Genomic DNA, 16,233 nt, shown 5'->3' on the forward strand with positions numbered 1-16,233 from the left:
GCAGCTCTAGGAACCTGATGCTATAATGTCAAGATCTGACAAGCTCCTTCTATCCAGAGCCGCTGGTCAGGTTTCAATTAAATCCTGGACTGCTATAGAGTTGATCCTTTGTAATTTTATTGTGTTTTTTGTAAAGTAATATACATTGAATGCTACGCGTTCCAAGACTGGACCGGTCTCTTCATCAGGCTGTACTGTTTGTCAGTGTGCAGGTATACAAAACAGTATTGCCTGATGAAGAGACCGGTCCGGTCTTGAAACGCGTAGCATTCAATGTATTTTACTTTACAAAAAACACAATAAAATTACAGAGGATCAACTCTATAGCAGTCCAGTATTTCATTGAAACCTGACCAGCGGCTCCGGATAGAAGGAGCTTGTCGGATCTCCTCTATTTTTTCCTTCTGGGAAGGAGGATCAGCGCCGTTCATTGGGAATCCCTTTTTCATATCGTATATCTACAAATTATCCACAGAATAGGCCATCAATACCTGATGGGTTGGGGTCCGACTTCCGGGACCCCTGCCGATCAACTGTTTTGAAGGGGCCGCAGCGCTCGTACGAGCACTGCTTCCCCTTAATTTCATCTTGCTCACTGGGAATGGTCGACACACATTTAGGGGTTATTCACAAGTATTGCAGTCTTTTCTCCCATTTAAGTGAATGGGAGAAGAAGGCTGCAATACCTGTGAATCGCCACTAAATGCAGGTCGATTACTCACAGTGAGCAAGAAGAAATGAAGAGGAAGCAGCGCTCGTACGAGTGCTGCAGCCCCTTCAAAACAGCTGATCCGGAGGGGTCCCGTAAGTCGGACCCTGACCCATCAGCTATTGATGACCTATCCGGAGGATAGGCCATCAATTTTTAGTAAATGGAAAATACATTTAAGGATCTGATTGGCTTTAACAAGGGCCAAGTTATGATGTCTAGGTGACTAGATCAGAGCATCTCCAAAATAGTTCTTGTGGGATGTTCCAGTGGTTAGTACCTACCAAAAGTGGTCCTGTCTGGTTCGACCCTCAATAGAGCTAGTGCAGCACAAACAGCTGTTAATGTTGGCTATAAAAGAAAAGTGTCAGAACACACAGTACATCACAGCTTGCTGTTTAGCTGCAGACCGGTCAAAGTTACCCTGCAGAGCCCGGTCCTCCATGGAAAGAGCTTACCATGGGTACACGAGCATCAGGACTGGACCATGGAGCAATGAAAGAAGGTGGCCAGATCTGATAAATCAAGTTTCCTTTTACATTACGTGGATGGCTGGATGCGTGTGCATTGCTTACCTGGGGAGAGATGGCAGGATAATGCTAGCTGCCACACTGCAAAAATTGTTCAAGAATGGTTTGAGAAACATAAGTTTAAGGTGTTGACTTGGCCTCCAAACTCCCTAGATCTCAATCCAATCGAGCATCAGTGGGATGTGCTGGAGAAACAAGTTAGATCTTTGGAGGCCACAACTTCCAACTTCCATGGCTTAACTCTTTAGCAACCGCCTGTCTTGGCGGTGGGGAGCGCTGGTCCTGATTCTACAGCGACGAGTTTTGACGTTGCTGTAGAAAAGGCTAATGAGCCCTCAATGCTCAGAAGAAGGCTGCAATACCTGTGAATCGCCACTAAATGCAGGTCGATTACTCACAGTGAGCAAGAAGAAATGAAGAGGAAGCAGCGCTCGTACGAGCGCTGCAGCCCCTTCAAAACAGCTGATCCGGAGGGGTCCCGTAAGTCGGACCCTGACCCATCAGCTATTGATGACCTATCCTGAGCCCTCAATGCTCTAAGCAGGAGCTGTTACGAACAGCTTCTATACTTAATGTAGCCGCCTGACTACGGCACGGATTGGTGAAAACGAAGAACCTGGTCGTTTTAAGGGTATGTGCACACACACTAATTACGTCCGTAATTGACGGACGTATTTCGGCCGCAAGTAGTGGACCGAACTCAGTGCAGGGAGCCGGGCTCCTAGCATCATACATATGTACGATGCTAGGAGTCCCTGCCTCTCCGTGGAACTACTGTCCCGTACTGAAAACATGATTACAGTACAGGACAGTTGTCCTGCAGAGAGGCAGGGACTCCTAGCATCATACATAACTATGATGCTAGGAGCCCGGCTCCCTGCACTGTGTTCGGTCCGGTACTTGCGGCCGAAATACGTCCGTAAATTACGGACGTAATTAGTGTGTGTGCACATACCCTAACACTTTTATTTGGTCAGTTAATGCGGCATGATCAAAGGGGGCTCCCCGGTTTGATCTGGTCACCAGATTTCCCGATCATAGACTGAGGAACCTCTCTGCAGTCAGCCCTGGGGACGTAGAAAGGACGCCAATGCTGTCTGTTCAGTAAGCATGCTTTTAGGGCACACTATGTGTTGCCCTAACAGCAGCCTGTGCCATAGTGACAGTATAATGTATTAGCATACAGATATGCAAATATATTAAAGGTATAAAATGTAATTATAAATAAAGTTATCCCTTCACAGGAATAAAAAAAAAATTTATAAAATAATTAACAAAATAATAAGAATAATAATAAAGAAATGTCTGCAAAAAAAAGTGGTACATTTTATTGCCCATATATTAGATACAAATAACAAAACCTACACATAGAAAGGAAATATCAAACTTGGAGTGGCATTGGAATAATTATTTCCTGGTCTATGGCCAGGGGCGTAGCTAAAGAATCATAAGCCCTGGTGCGAAGTTATACTTGTGCCTCCCCCACTCAACTTCTATACACGGCCGCATGTAACTTTCAGCTGCATCGCTGGATCTCTGAAGTGACCAAGCGATGCAGCACTAGCGGTCAGGGGCATTGCTGGGGTCTTAAAAGATTAGGGGCATCTGTCCCAAGACATATGCCCCCCCCTTACAAAATTATATATCGGAGACAGCATACCTATAAGACAAGTTAAACGTCCATACAGTACAGTTACATCCAGTGACTCACAGGTGATGTCTTCTCCGATTGTGGTTGTCCGCTTTCCCTTTTTGTCTCTATCCGGACCTGGACCGCCATGACGACTTCTTACAGCAACGACTCGGCTTTGCACACAAACTTCCCATCCTGCTGCTATCCTCAATGTCGCTCTCAGTGCCACCTACACAGTAAAAGTGTTCCCTTTCTGCCGCACACTGTACTAGTGCCCCCTTTTTTCACGCCACAAAATAATAGTGCCCCCAGACAGTAATACTCCCATTGTGGCCACTACAAAATAATAATGCCTTCTTTGTGCCCCAAGTAATAGTGCCCTCCTTTGTGTCCCCAACCCAGTATTAATACTCCTTTATGATTCTGCATAATAATAATCCCACTTTGATCCCCCACAAGGTTATCGTGCTGCATTTGTGCCCCCAAAGTTATAAACCCGCTTGGAGCACCCACAAAGTAATAGTGTCTGCTCTGTGCCTCAAACTAATAATACCCCCTGCTGAGTGGGGCCCACAGCCCTTTGTACCAAAGACATGACTGCATCAATTAAACAAGAAAACAAACTTCATTACATCACCACACTGCTGCCTGAAACAGCGTAGCGTGTGTCAACTAAGGTAGCCCAACTCCTCCTCCCCTATCTCCTGCTCTCCGACGGCTCAAATAACATATTTAAGTGAAGGAGACAGGGAAGGAGTCTGGCTAACCCATGCTGCCGCATGCCGCGATATGTCAGGCAGCAGAGCAGTAAAGTAATGACGTTGGTCCTTTTAACGCAACTAGCGGCCCTGTCAATGTCACTGTGGTGATGGGGGCATTTGGACGTCCCTGGCTTTGGAGCCCTGTTGCAACTGTGACCTCTATGGCTACGCCCGTTTATGGCTATCTTTAGACAGGCTAACAAAATTCTTTAGAAGTTGCAGTCTGCAGAACAGAAAACGTGGAGGGAGTTGACCTAGTGCATTAAACGAACAATATAGTACACTTAATAAGCCTGAAAGCACTTTATAATGTAATTATTTAATGCCAGAACCCTGTGGGTCTGGACTACAAAGTTAGGCCGGATTCACACAAGCGTGTGCGTTTTGCGTGCGCAAAAAACGCGGCGTTTTGCGCGTGCAAAAGTTACATAACAGCTCCGTGTGTCAGCAGCATATAATGCGTGGCTGCGTGATTTTCGCGCAGCCGCCATCATTATGACACTCTGTATGTTTGTAGTTTTTACTGCTGTTCCGTGTGCTGCGCGTGATTTTCACGCACCCATTGACTTCAATGGGTGCGTGATGCGCGAAAAACGCACAAATATAGGACATGTCGTGAGTTTTACGCAGCGGACACGCGCTGCATGAAAATCACGGACTGTCTGAATGGCCCCATTGACTAACATAGGTCCGTGCGAGGCGCATGAAAATCACGCGCGTTGCCCGGACGTATTATACGTTCGTCTGAATAAGCCCTCACTGGACTATTCAAAATAGCAGCAGCAAACCTGTCAAAGCACGGTGAGTTTAGGCAGAACACAGTGACAGAGAACAGAAGGGAAAGACTGCTAATTGTAGAAGATGGAAATGGTGTCTTATTTTGTACAAACATACGCTTGGTTTGAATTAATTAACCTTCCCCCGAGTGAGTCACATTGCAGAGCTGTAATATGCATTCAAAGTGGCAAATGAAGTACAGAGCCTGTCCAGTGAGGGGTCGAGTTAGGGCTTATTTACACAAGCATGTTAAACGTCCGTTGAAACAGCGGCCGTCCCACGGACCTATGTAATTCATTGTGGCCGTTCACACAGCTGTTCTTTCAACGGACCGTATGAAGGGTCCGTGCGAAAACAGGACATGTCCGTTCTTTTTGCGCATCACGCATCACTCAGTAGACTCTCAACTATGGGGGATGCATGACATCGCATCCCGCAGCGCTGAGCACGGATGCACCTCGGACGTGAAAAACTGTAGTTTTTCACGTCCGAGATACGCAGCGTTCGTGTGAATCAGGCCTTATGGTGTATGCAGAAAGCAATACCCAATATCATCGAATCTCTAAATGCAGTGAGACACACGATATCTTTACATTACCAGTATAAACAGATACTCGGGAACATTAAACTTTCATTACCAAAGTACAGGCACCCAGCATGAGGCAAAGTGCCATGTTCAGCTTTACATAGAGCAACATGCCCAATGCACAATACACAGCATCATTATGACAACTAGTGTGTACTTAAGAAATGATACATTTGGAAAAGGCAAAGAAGCAGAAAAAGACATTAGCGTAGATAGAAGAAAATGCAACATTTAATTGGTAGAGAAAAACTGCACAAAGAAGAAATAACATGTTGTACAATTAAACTAAAATTAAACCAGTTTCCACATAGACATATCATCATGTTGCAGTTTATAATCTGCAGGCTTTCTGTTCCTTGGATAGATTCTATTTTTACCTATGTGTATTTGCCTATATTCTGGTCTTTTCGAGCGCTTTGCAATGAAAACTTGAGTGTTAGGAAACCCAATCACAGCTATGTGCAAAACGTTGTTATTTGCTTCTATTAAAAAAAAAAATAGACTATAATGGAACGGAGGATGGCGTGGGGGGGGGGGGGGGCTGGGCGGTAAATGCACATAATCTACCTCCCTCTTTTTACTGTCTACTATATTATTTTATTTAAAATTTATCTTATTGTCCTGTCAGAACAGGGAGGGGGGAGGGCTCATATTGTAGCTGCTGAGGGGGGCATTATACTGTATGGGACAGCTATGGGGGGCATTATACTGTATGGGACAGCTATGGGGGGCATTATACTGTATGGGGCAGCTATGCGGGCATTATACTGCGTGGGGCTGCTATGGAAGGCATTATACTGTATGGGGGCATAATACTATATGGGGCAGCTATGGGGGGCATTATACTGTATGGGGGCATTATATTGTATGGAGCAGCTATGGGGGGCATTATACTGTATGGGGGCATTATATTGTATGGAGCAGCTATGTGGGCATTATACTGTATGGGGGCATTATATTGTATGGGACAGCTATGGGGGCATTATACTGTATGTGGCCGCTATGGAGAGCATTATACTATATAGGAGCAGCTATGGGGGGCATTATACTGTATGGGGCAGCTATGGGTGGCAATATACTGTGTGGTAGCTATAGGAGCATTATACTGTGGGGGCAGCTATGGGGAGAATTATACTGTGGTGGTCAGCTATGGGGTTATAATACTATGTGGGGGGCAGCTATAGGGGGCATTATACTGTGTGGGGCACAGCTATGGGTGGCATTATACTGTGGGGGGCATTCATGGTGTCTGTCGGGCAAGGAAGCTTGGCATAGGCGTGCGCAAGGTTCTGGTGGTGTTTGGGAGGGGTAGGGGGGCCCAAGCTGAATTCTTGCACCAGTGCCCATGAGCCTTTAGCTACGCCCCTGACAGTAATCAAGGTTCTCCACCCAATAATACCTACTTAAAGAGGACTTGTCACTAGGTCCTACAAAGTGAGTAAGCAGTCTCACCTAATAACCGCTGTGTGAGTCCAGCAGTGTTTTTCTTGTACTTGTGTGTCCCCCCCTCCACTGAGCTATGGAGCCCTCTATATTTAGCAATAAATATGGAAATGGCTCGCTGGCTAGCCAAGTGGGTTTGGCCGTCAGTGATTCTCAGTGGGCGGAGCTACCACTTAGCCTCTGACGCGGACCTATCAGTGTTAGGCTGTTTCCTAAAGTCAGTCTTCAGCTAGTGTCATCGCATGAGACCACTCTGGCTGAAGGCTGACTTTACGTGATAACAGCCGGCACTGAGGATTTCATGGGCAATATATGTGGAACTATTTTCAGGGGGAACAGTGCGTGGCATTATTATATTCATAAGCTCTGTGAGTAGTGTGAAGGATGGAGTGGACAGAAGTTAATGTCTATAATAATTTTCTTTCTTTAATAAAATATAGACTATAGAGTTGTGTACATAATTGTGATGAAGCAATAGTAGGATTAGATAAGTATACGTGGCAAGATGGCCCCTGAACAGGGACTACGCACTAACAAAATAACAAGTCACTTCCTGGTATGAACGAACTATGAAGACATATCTAAAGGACCAGATAAGGGTGAACCTATCCAAGGATGACACAAAGTAACAAGAGGCTTACAGTGATACGTGCTTTTATAAAAGTGTGATAACATGTACCCACCCCCAGGAGAAAGGGGATATAGAACAAATGTGTGTAATAAATAAGTCAGTGACGCCTGATGCTGAGTGAGGAGCTTTGTACCAGACTCTGTGTGGTGTGATTCCTTTCGTACGAACTCAGCGTATTATCCCTGCCGGTTGAGACTGATTAGTACCCGAACATTTTGGCGCTCGACGTGGGGCCACACTCGAGGGATAAGCCGTGTCCGTGATCGACGACCCCCAGACGCCTCAACATCGAATCACCAGCCACGCTCCCAGGAAGTCTGATCAGCTTCAAATAAAACACGGTAAGGTTAAGTTCATGTTTATGAATATTGGCTCTTATCCGTGTGGGAGAGTGAGCAGGTGATAAGATACCGAGGTATTTGGAGTCGATCCCGGCCACACTCTCAGCGACAGAGAGTTAACCCGCTGTGTGGTTCCAAGAATCATAGTATAGATAGTCGCGTCTCGCCGGCATAGGTGATAAGTATAAGTGTGATAATTTAATTCGTCGCAGGGTATAGGTTGATACCATTAAGACGACAGAGACAAATAGTCGCAGGGTATAGGTTGATACCATTAAGACGACAGGTGTAAGTGTAATAATTTAATTGGTCGCAGGGTATAGTTTGATACCATTAAGACGACAGAGACAGACAGTCAGTTATAATTGTGTTTAAAAAAAAAAAAAAAATAAAAAAAAAAAATTGTGTTTTGTGTTCAGAAACATCGAGAATAAGGTTTCATTCTCAGGACGGTGTTAAATATAGAACAGTATGTTTAATGTGTTTAAAAAAAAAAAAAAGAGACAGGCAAGAAGAATGTAGAAAATAGTAAGAAAGTTATGCACATATGTGGCATATTTATAGATGGAAGAATGGGCTGCAGCTCTTAGGGAAAACAAGGGAAGATTAAGTGACGAAGGAAAGTTAGATGAAGCATTAGCTTGGCAAAGAACAGCCATAGCCATAACTAAAGACAAGTTTACTGAGCAAGAAATACGAGACAGAAAGGGTAAAATCATCAGATATGTGTATTACAAAGAACGTGTCCAGCCACCGCCCTATAATGGCGACGGTGGAATTCTAACTTCGTGGGAGTGTCCCAGTTGTGGTTAACAGAACCCGCCCCAAGCTGAATATTGTGTATCATGTCACTTTCCACGCCCCGATCCTCCCATATATGCCACGCCTTCGGCACCACTCCCCGCCCCAGGAGGCCATCTTGGTACACCTAAACCTGTTGTTCCGTTATATCCGGTACTCACACAAGAAGGTGGATTTTATAAGCCCCCTCCGTAGGATGTGGCCACGCCCGGCCCAACCAAATCAGTATGAAATAATCACCTTGTTAATTTTGTCATTTGTAGTGTTTTTTCTATTTACAGAAGTTCCAGTCTAGTTCACTGATGAAACAACACGTCATCATAATATAGAGATGGTGGCCGACAGATTGTACGGTTAAACATTAACGTAGATAATTCCTATACAATGGTGTGATAAATGATTGCAGATACGTATGTTGTTTTGCCGGCATTGAAAGTGTTAAGATGGTGAGAGAAGAAGTTGTGAGAAGCTGCGAGTTTGTGACCTCCCTCCCCCCTAAAGTGTGCTGTTTGGGAGGAGGAGGAGGGGGGCTGACTGGGTGCAGTCTGCAGGGCTGATGAGACAAAGGGATTTCAATATGCACTGCTGAGATATATATATATCAGTAATGTCTACAAACCGAAATACATTTCTTCTCTTTTGCGCAAGCGCTGTTGGTTATAAAAGTTACGATATTTATGTGTTATGATGTGATCAGATTTCATGTGTTTTGATGTTAATTCAGATGTATTAAACTACAGATACTGTGAGACACGGGGTTTTGAAAATGTATGTGCCCCCACCGTTCCCTATTTTTATATACTGTTTATTGGTTTGCAGTAATTAATGTTATCAGAGATAATATTTTCTGTTTTATTGAATAACTAACTGCAATTGTTTTGTTTTTGATTTCACACATGAGTTATGTCATTGTAAAGATAACATGTTTGTCAGGAAAAGTCATTTTTGTTTCAGGCTGTTGTACATTACAGGGGGTTAAATTAGTGTTATGTTGAGATGTAGTTTTGAACTCTGCTACATCACTCTCGCAGAGTCCACAAAGGGGGGAAGGGTGAAGGAACTGACATCACTCACACGAGTCTTTATGGATTTAGATGAGGGAGAAGGCAAAACAAAACTTGTCTGGACATTGTTAATTTGATGTAAACTTTTTAGGAATGTTTTATTTTTATTTGTTTTTGTATTAATCAAGTATTTGCAGAACCTGATAAAAGTGAGATTCTCAAAGTATTCTGGATTATCAGCTGAATGAGGAGGAGTTGTGTTTGGTAGCGGCTTGTGACACCAATCCATGGAGTACCTCTACGCAAGCATATACTTTGTACTGTACTGAACAAAATGGACATGACACTGCAGTTCTCACACAAAGTCATGGACCACAGCAGCGCCCGGTAGCATGTTATTCAGCTAGACTAGACCCTGTGGCCCGAGGTTCCCCATCATGTGTGAAAGTTATTATTGCTGTAAATTCAATGTTAAACAAGGCCTCAGATTTGGTCCTGGCATTTCCACCACATGATATTACTGCTATTCTAACTCAAGTACAACCTAAGCATTTGTCCACTGCAAGACATTTGAGATTAACCTGTGCTCTTCTTCTTCCTGAGCAGGTTACTTTACACCGCTGTACTACATTGAACCCAGCTACCTTACTGCCTTTGGAGCAAGGGGGAGAAGACGTAGGTAAAGTATGGTCACAATTTTTGCCTGAAACTGATGAACATGATTGTATGGCCCTTATGGCCCAGGAAACAGTGGGGTTCGCACATGTGAAAGATACCCCACTCCAAAACCCAGACCTAATACTCTTTGTGGATGGTTCAAGGTATTGTGTAGAAGGATCTTTTCTTACAGGATATGCAGTAACCACCGAAGATGTAGTCCTAGAAGCAGCCTCCTTATCAGCGTCCCGCTCAGCACAAGAAGCGGAGCTTAAGGCCCTGGCAGCAGCATGCCAACATGCAGAAGGAAAGACAGCAAATATATACACTGACTCTCGATATGCATTTGGGATTGCACACGATTATGGCCCCATATGGAGGGCAAGACAATTTTTGACCTCTGCAGGTACACCTGTAAAGAATGCAGACTTTGTAAAATATTTGATGGCGACCCTGATGTTACCCACAGAAGTAGCAGTAGTAAAGATAAAGCTCACACTAAGGTGAGTTCACCAGAGACAAAAGGAAATGCCCTGGCAGACGAAGCGGCAAAGCAAGCAGCACAGAAGCTACCCGTGTTAGCAGCCGTATGTCAGATAAAAGATCCAGAGGAAACAAGACCAGCTGTAAGCCCGGAACTACGGCAAAAAACTTCAAGGACAAGCAACAAAAGAAGAAAAAGACAAGTGGACGGCCCAAGGAGCAACGCTACGAAAAGATGGCCTCTGGCAATGCCAGAATAAACTGTGCCTGCCTAAGACAATGTTCCCAATGATGGCCCAGATAACACATGGAGCGACTCACCAATCAAAAACGGCAATGATGGACTTGGTAAACAAGGTGTGGTATGCCCCAGGGTTTAGTGTGATGGCCAGCAGTTTTACACAAGGATGCATGATCTGTGCAACACATAATATTGGAAGAACTGTAAAAGTACCACAGAAGCACACACCCAGACCTATATATCCGTTCCAGAGACTGCAGATAGACTATATTCAACTACCCAAAGTTGGTACCTAGGAGTATGTGCTTGTTTGTATTGATCTCTTTTCAGGATGGCCAGAAGCTTTTCCAGTAACCAAAGCTACAGCCGTAGCCCCAGCAAAGAAACTGATCAACGAGGTGGTGTGCAGATATGGAGTTCCAGAGATGATCGAGAGAGACAGAGGAACTCATTTTACGGGTGAAATCATGAACCATGTGTTGTCAGCTCTAGGCATAAGTCAAGCCCTACATACACCATACCATCCACAGAGCAGTGGGAAGGTTGAGAGACTAAATGGGACTCTCAAATTGAAAATCCAAAAAGCAATGGTAGAAAACGGGAAACCATGGACCGAGTGTCTACCATTAGCCTTGTTCTCAGTAAGATACACGCCCACAAAAAGAACAGGTCTCAGCCCATATGAGATCTTATTTGGGTCGGCTCCCAGATTAGGATGTTATTTTCCACAGGTGCTCCAAATGCAGTATGGTAGACTAACAGATTATGTATCAACGCTTGACAAACAATTGACCAAGGTGCATGCACAAGTCTTTGCTTCCATTCCAGGTCCTGATTCAGTTGAAGGGACGTATAAGCTAGAACCAGGAGATTGGGTCATTGTCAAAAGACACGTGAGGAAGAGCCTTGAGCCACGGTTTGATGGTCCTTTTCAAGTTTTGCTCGTTACAAGCACCTCAGTGAAGCTCGAAGGAAAGGCAAGCTGGATTCACGCCAGTCATTGTAAAAAGGTTCTTCAGCCAGAAGAATGAAGATCTTTGCGGTTGTTGCGGCGGTTGTTGCGTGTGCTCTTATACAAAAAGGCAGAACTGCTACTCCTGTACACGTAATCAGTACAGAATCACTGGAACAGTTCAGGACAGGGTGGGCGAATGCCACAGTGGATAGAAAGCAGGGTAACTACACCTGTAAGGCCAATGCCCCGTGTTATACTACAAATGTGACTACAACCGAAGGGACTTGGAAAAAAGGGCCACATGGAGGGACTGTGTACCTTCACATAGACAAAACAGCCAACATTAGCATACAAGAAGAGACGCCGGGGCTGTGGTTTTGTTGTTATGAACCAGATTTACAGTATCGACAGAAATATACAACCAGTAAAAATAGAAACGAAATGATAAATAAGACTTATGAAAGATGCAACAAGGAGAGGCTCAACTCTACGATTGCAATAAAAGAAACTGATGGGATGATATTATGTATGAATAATAGCCAAATAAGAAATAGGAGATATTTTGTATTCTTGATAACAATTTTAAGAGATATTTAGGAGTATTGAATGGTATACAGTTAGAAACCCAAGAGACCATCTCTCAAAATAGTCACATATTTACAAGGGGAAAAAAGAGATCTGAAAGGAAGTTTTGACCCCCATGTGTATATAGATGCTATAGGAGTCCCAAGGGGGGTCCCAGATGAATTCAAGGCCCGGGATCAGGTAGCAGCTGGATTTGAATCATTAATCCCTATGATCACAGCTAACAAAAATGTAGATTGGATAAATTATATCTATTACAACCAGCAACGGTTTGTTAACTATACTAGGGACGCTTTACAAGGTCTAGCTGACCAGTTAGGACCCACATCTACTATGACTTTCCAGAACCGTATGGCCCTTGATATGATACTAGCAGAAAAAGGAGGCGTTTGTGCCATGATAGGTACTACCTGTTGTACTTTTATTCCAGATAACACAGGACCAAACGGCAAAGTAACCATGGCAATCAAACAGATTGTTTCTTTATCCGAGGAATTAAAACGAAATTCAGGTTTCACAGACCCATGGGATCAGTATTTCTCATGGTTAACCGGATGGCAGAAAATTCTGGCCCAAATTGGGATTGTAATCTTAATCTTTCTAGTGCTTTTCGCAGTTATTGCTTGTTGTGTATTACCATGTATAAAGAAATTAATGACTAAAACTATAACTGAAGTAACTCCCACTTTTATGTTTTCTTCAGAAATTGAAGGACTTTTACCAACTCCATCCATGAGAACAACCACCCTTTATCGAGACTATTGTTCTGAAGATGAATAGATAGTGTAGGGTGTGCACCGACTCTTTAAGTCCAGCTACAAAGGGGGGTCTCCTAATAGGGGAGGCTCGTCTCAAACTGGTGAAAAAATCCTTTTACTCCCCTTTCCCAGAGCACGGACACACTTAGGTTAAGAAATGAAGAAAATAATGATAAAAGGGGGGACTGTGAAGGATGGAGTGGACAGAAGTTAATGTCTATAATAATTTTCTTTCTTTAATAAAATATAGACTATAGAGTTGTGTACATAATTGTGATGAAGCAATAGTAGGATTAGATAAGTATACGTGGCAAGATGGCCCCTGAACAGGGACTACGCACTAACAAAATAACAAGTCACTTCCTGGTATGAACGAACTATGAAGACATATCTAAAGGACCAGATAAGGGTGAACCTATCCAAGGATGACACAAAGTAACAAGAGGCTTACAGTGATACGTGCTTTTATAAAAGTGTGATAACATGTACCCACCCCCAGGAGAAAGGGGATATAGAACAAATGTGTGTAATAAATAAGTCAGTGACGCCTGATGCTGAGTGAGGAGCTTTGTACCAGACTCTGTGTGGTGTGATTCCTTTCGTACGAACTCAGCGTATTATCCCTGCCGGTTGAGACTGATTAGTACCCGAACATTTGTACCATGTTCAGGGGGCACTGTATGTGGCACTATGTCAAGCGGACACTGTGTGAGTGGCATATATTCAGGGAGCACCATCTGTGACATTTTCAGGGGGCACTGTGTGTGGCACCATTATATTCAGGGGCACTGTATGTGTGGCAGTGTTCTACTCATATGGCATAGTGTGGCAATAGTATATTTAGGGTCACAGTGTGTGCTGGTGGCATTAGATAAATGGGGCACCTTGTGTGGCACTAATAGATTTGAGGGAACAGTGTGTGGCACTACTATCTTTAAGGCCTCATGCACACGACCGTATTTTTTCCCACCCGTAAATACTGGCGTAAATACGGGTCCGGTGTCACACGTATTCCACCCGTTTTGCACCAGTATTTACGAACCCGTGCTCGTAAATATGGGTCCGGTGTCACACGTATTCCACCCGTATTTACGAGCACGTTTTTGGCGGCAAAATAGCACTGCACTAATCGGCAGCCCCTTCTCTCTATCAGTGAAGGATAGAGAGAAGGGACAGCCTTTTCTGTAATAAAAGTTAAAGAAATTCATACTTACCGGCCGTTGTCTTGGTGACGCGTCCCTCTCTTCACATCCAGCCCGACATCCATGGATGACGCGGCAGTCCATGTGACCGCTGCAGCCTGTGATTGACCTGTGATTGGCTGCAGCGGTCACATGGCCTGAAACGTCATCCAGGACGTCGGGCCGGATGTCGAGAGGGACGCGTCACCAAGGCAACGGGCGGGAGACCGGACTGGAGGAAGCAGGAAGTTGTCGGTAAGTATGAACGTCTTTTATTTTTATTTTTTACAGGTTTATACTGATCGGTAGTCACTGTCCAGGGTGCTGAAACAGTTACTGCCGATCAGTTAACTCTTTCAGCTCCCTGGACAGTGACTATTTACTGACGTCGCTTAGCAACGCTGCCGTAATGACGGGTGCACACATGTAGCCACCCGTTATTACGAGAGCTCCATAGACTTCTATGGACTGTCCGTGCCGTTATTACGGCCTGAAATAGGACATGTTCTATCTTTTTCAACGGCACGGGCACCTTCCCGTGAGAAAACGGGAAGGCACCCGTCGCCAATAGAAGTCTATGAGCCCGTTATTACGGGTCGTGATTACGACCCGTAATAACGGGAGTTTTTACGGTCGTGTGCATGAGGCCTAAGAGTCACAATTTATGGCAATTATAGTAAGGGGGCACAGTGAGTGGCATTATTCTGGTTAGGGGGTACATTGTGTGGCGCTATGAGGGTTTTGTGTACGTATACAGGATGGGGATGTGCTGCAATAATGAGGAGGCAAACTCTACAGAGACGTTGTTGTCAAGAAGTTCCCTGTGAATCACTCAATGTCATTGTGTAATGCAATTTAACCACTCATATGGTCTACAGCAAGATGATGGGTTACAGTATTCCTGTTTGTGAAACAACAACTCCCAGCATACCTTTACCATTATTGAGGTCATACTGATAGCTGTAATTTCACATGGTACAAACTTATATGACACGGATTAACTTAACTTTGCAATTTATCTCTGTGCGGAGGTAGGTTCTGGTGCTAAATTTACATAATGAGCCTGCTACTATGAGCAACTCACCTATGACTCCCACATGTTGCTCATGGCTCAGAGTACAAACTACTAATGTAACAGAGCGAGACATCACAGTAGTTCAATGCACAGTTGCAATGACTCAACACACCCTTCCGACAAATGCAGCACAACAAAAAAAACCTCCTCCAAACAGCATATTATTCACCACCCCACCCAGCAAATATAGTCTGCCCCTTAGAAAGACATTGACGCCCAGCAACACTAGTCCCTCAAATAGCATATTACCTGAGCGCAACCGTGAGTCAACCCTCAAAGTAGCGCATCAAACCCACCAGAAAGGCTAATCCCTAGTAAGCAAATCCCCCGTAAACAGTCCCTTTTTTTTCTATAAAAGACATTCCCCCCGCACTACCCCCAAACAGGGTAATACCCCCCCCCCCCCAGATATACTGGCACCACAGAGAAGTGCATGAATTCCTCTTCTCAAGGAACTATCACCCCAATGCCCACCTGAACAGCATCTGCACCCCCTACAACACTTCCGTTCCCCAAGCAAAACATTATCACCCATTCCTCAATCTAATGGAGTTAAACCCTAGCAGCCATTTACTGCAACACAAGTCAACCAGAAACAAACTCATGTGACTTTGGAATGTCATGTGATCCTCTGACGTCAGTAGAACCATGCAAAAATGAATAGCAAACTGCTACTCTAGGAACAAAAAAGCAGTAACAGCCAGAAATTTATTACATATTCTAGTAATATGCCAACACTTTATCTGGTCGGATAACCCCATTCAAAAGTTTTACATAGTGCCAAAAGCTTGACCAACTGTGATTGATACGAGTCCCAATATGATAGGTTTCATTTCCGCTTAGGTAGCGCGCAGGCGGATTGAACACTTACTGCCAGGTTTCCCTCCAGACTACAACTGATCTATGGGGGATTAAGCAGTGTTATGTGTGTAGACATACAGCATAAATAAATATTTAAGGAGTATTCCAGGTAAAACGGATACACTTTGTTATGCCAAGCGTAGGGCATGGGGGGTGGACAAATATCTGAGTCATACACAGCCTCAGGCCTTACAATATGCATATTACAGTATATCAGTTTT

General features: G+C 44.2%; 1 protein-coding gene and 1 long non-coding RNA gene across 4 annotated transcripts in view; one reads left to right on the forward strand and one right to left on the reverse strand.

Moving 5' to 3' along the window:
* The window catches only part of MACROD1 (mono-ADP ribosylhydrolase 1), a 1,001,762-nt gene that overhangs the window by 946,521 nt on the left and 39,008 nt on the right, over positions 1-16,233 (reverse strand). The window lies entirely within an intron of this gene.
* Positions 7,813-13,473, forward strand: LOC142660589 (uncharacterized). The gene is made up of 2 exons (XR_012850534.1): positions 7,813-9,895; positions 10,067-13,473. It is a non-coding gene; the product is annotated as an uncharacterized LOC142660589 (long non-coding RNA).

This window comes from Rhinoderma darwinii, chromosome 9, assembly GCF_050947455.1.
Source record: "Rhinoderma darwinii isolate aRhiDar2 chromosome 9, aRhiDar2.hap1, whole genome shotgun sequence".
NCBI classification, from domain to species: Eukaryota; Metazoa; Chordata; class Amphibia; order Anura; family Rhinodermatidae; genus Rhinoderma; species Rhinoderma darwinii.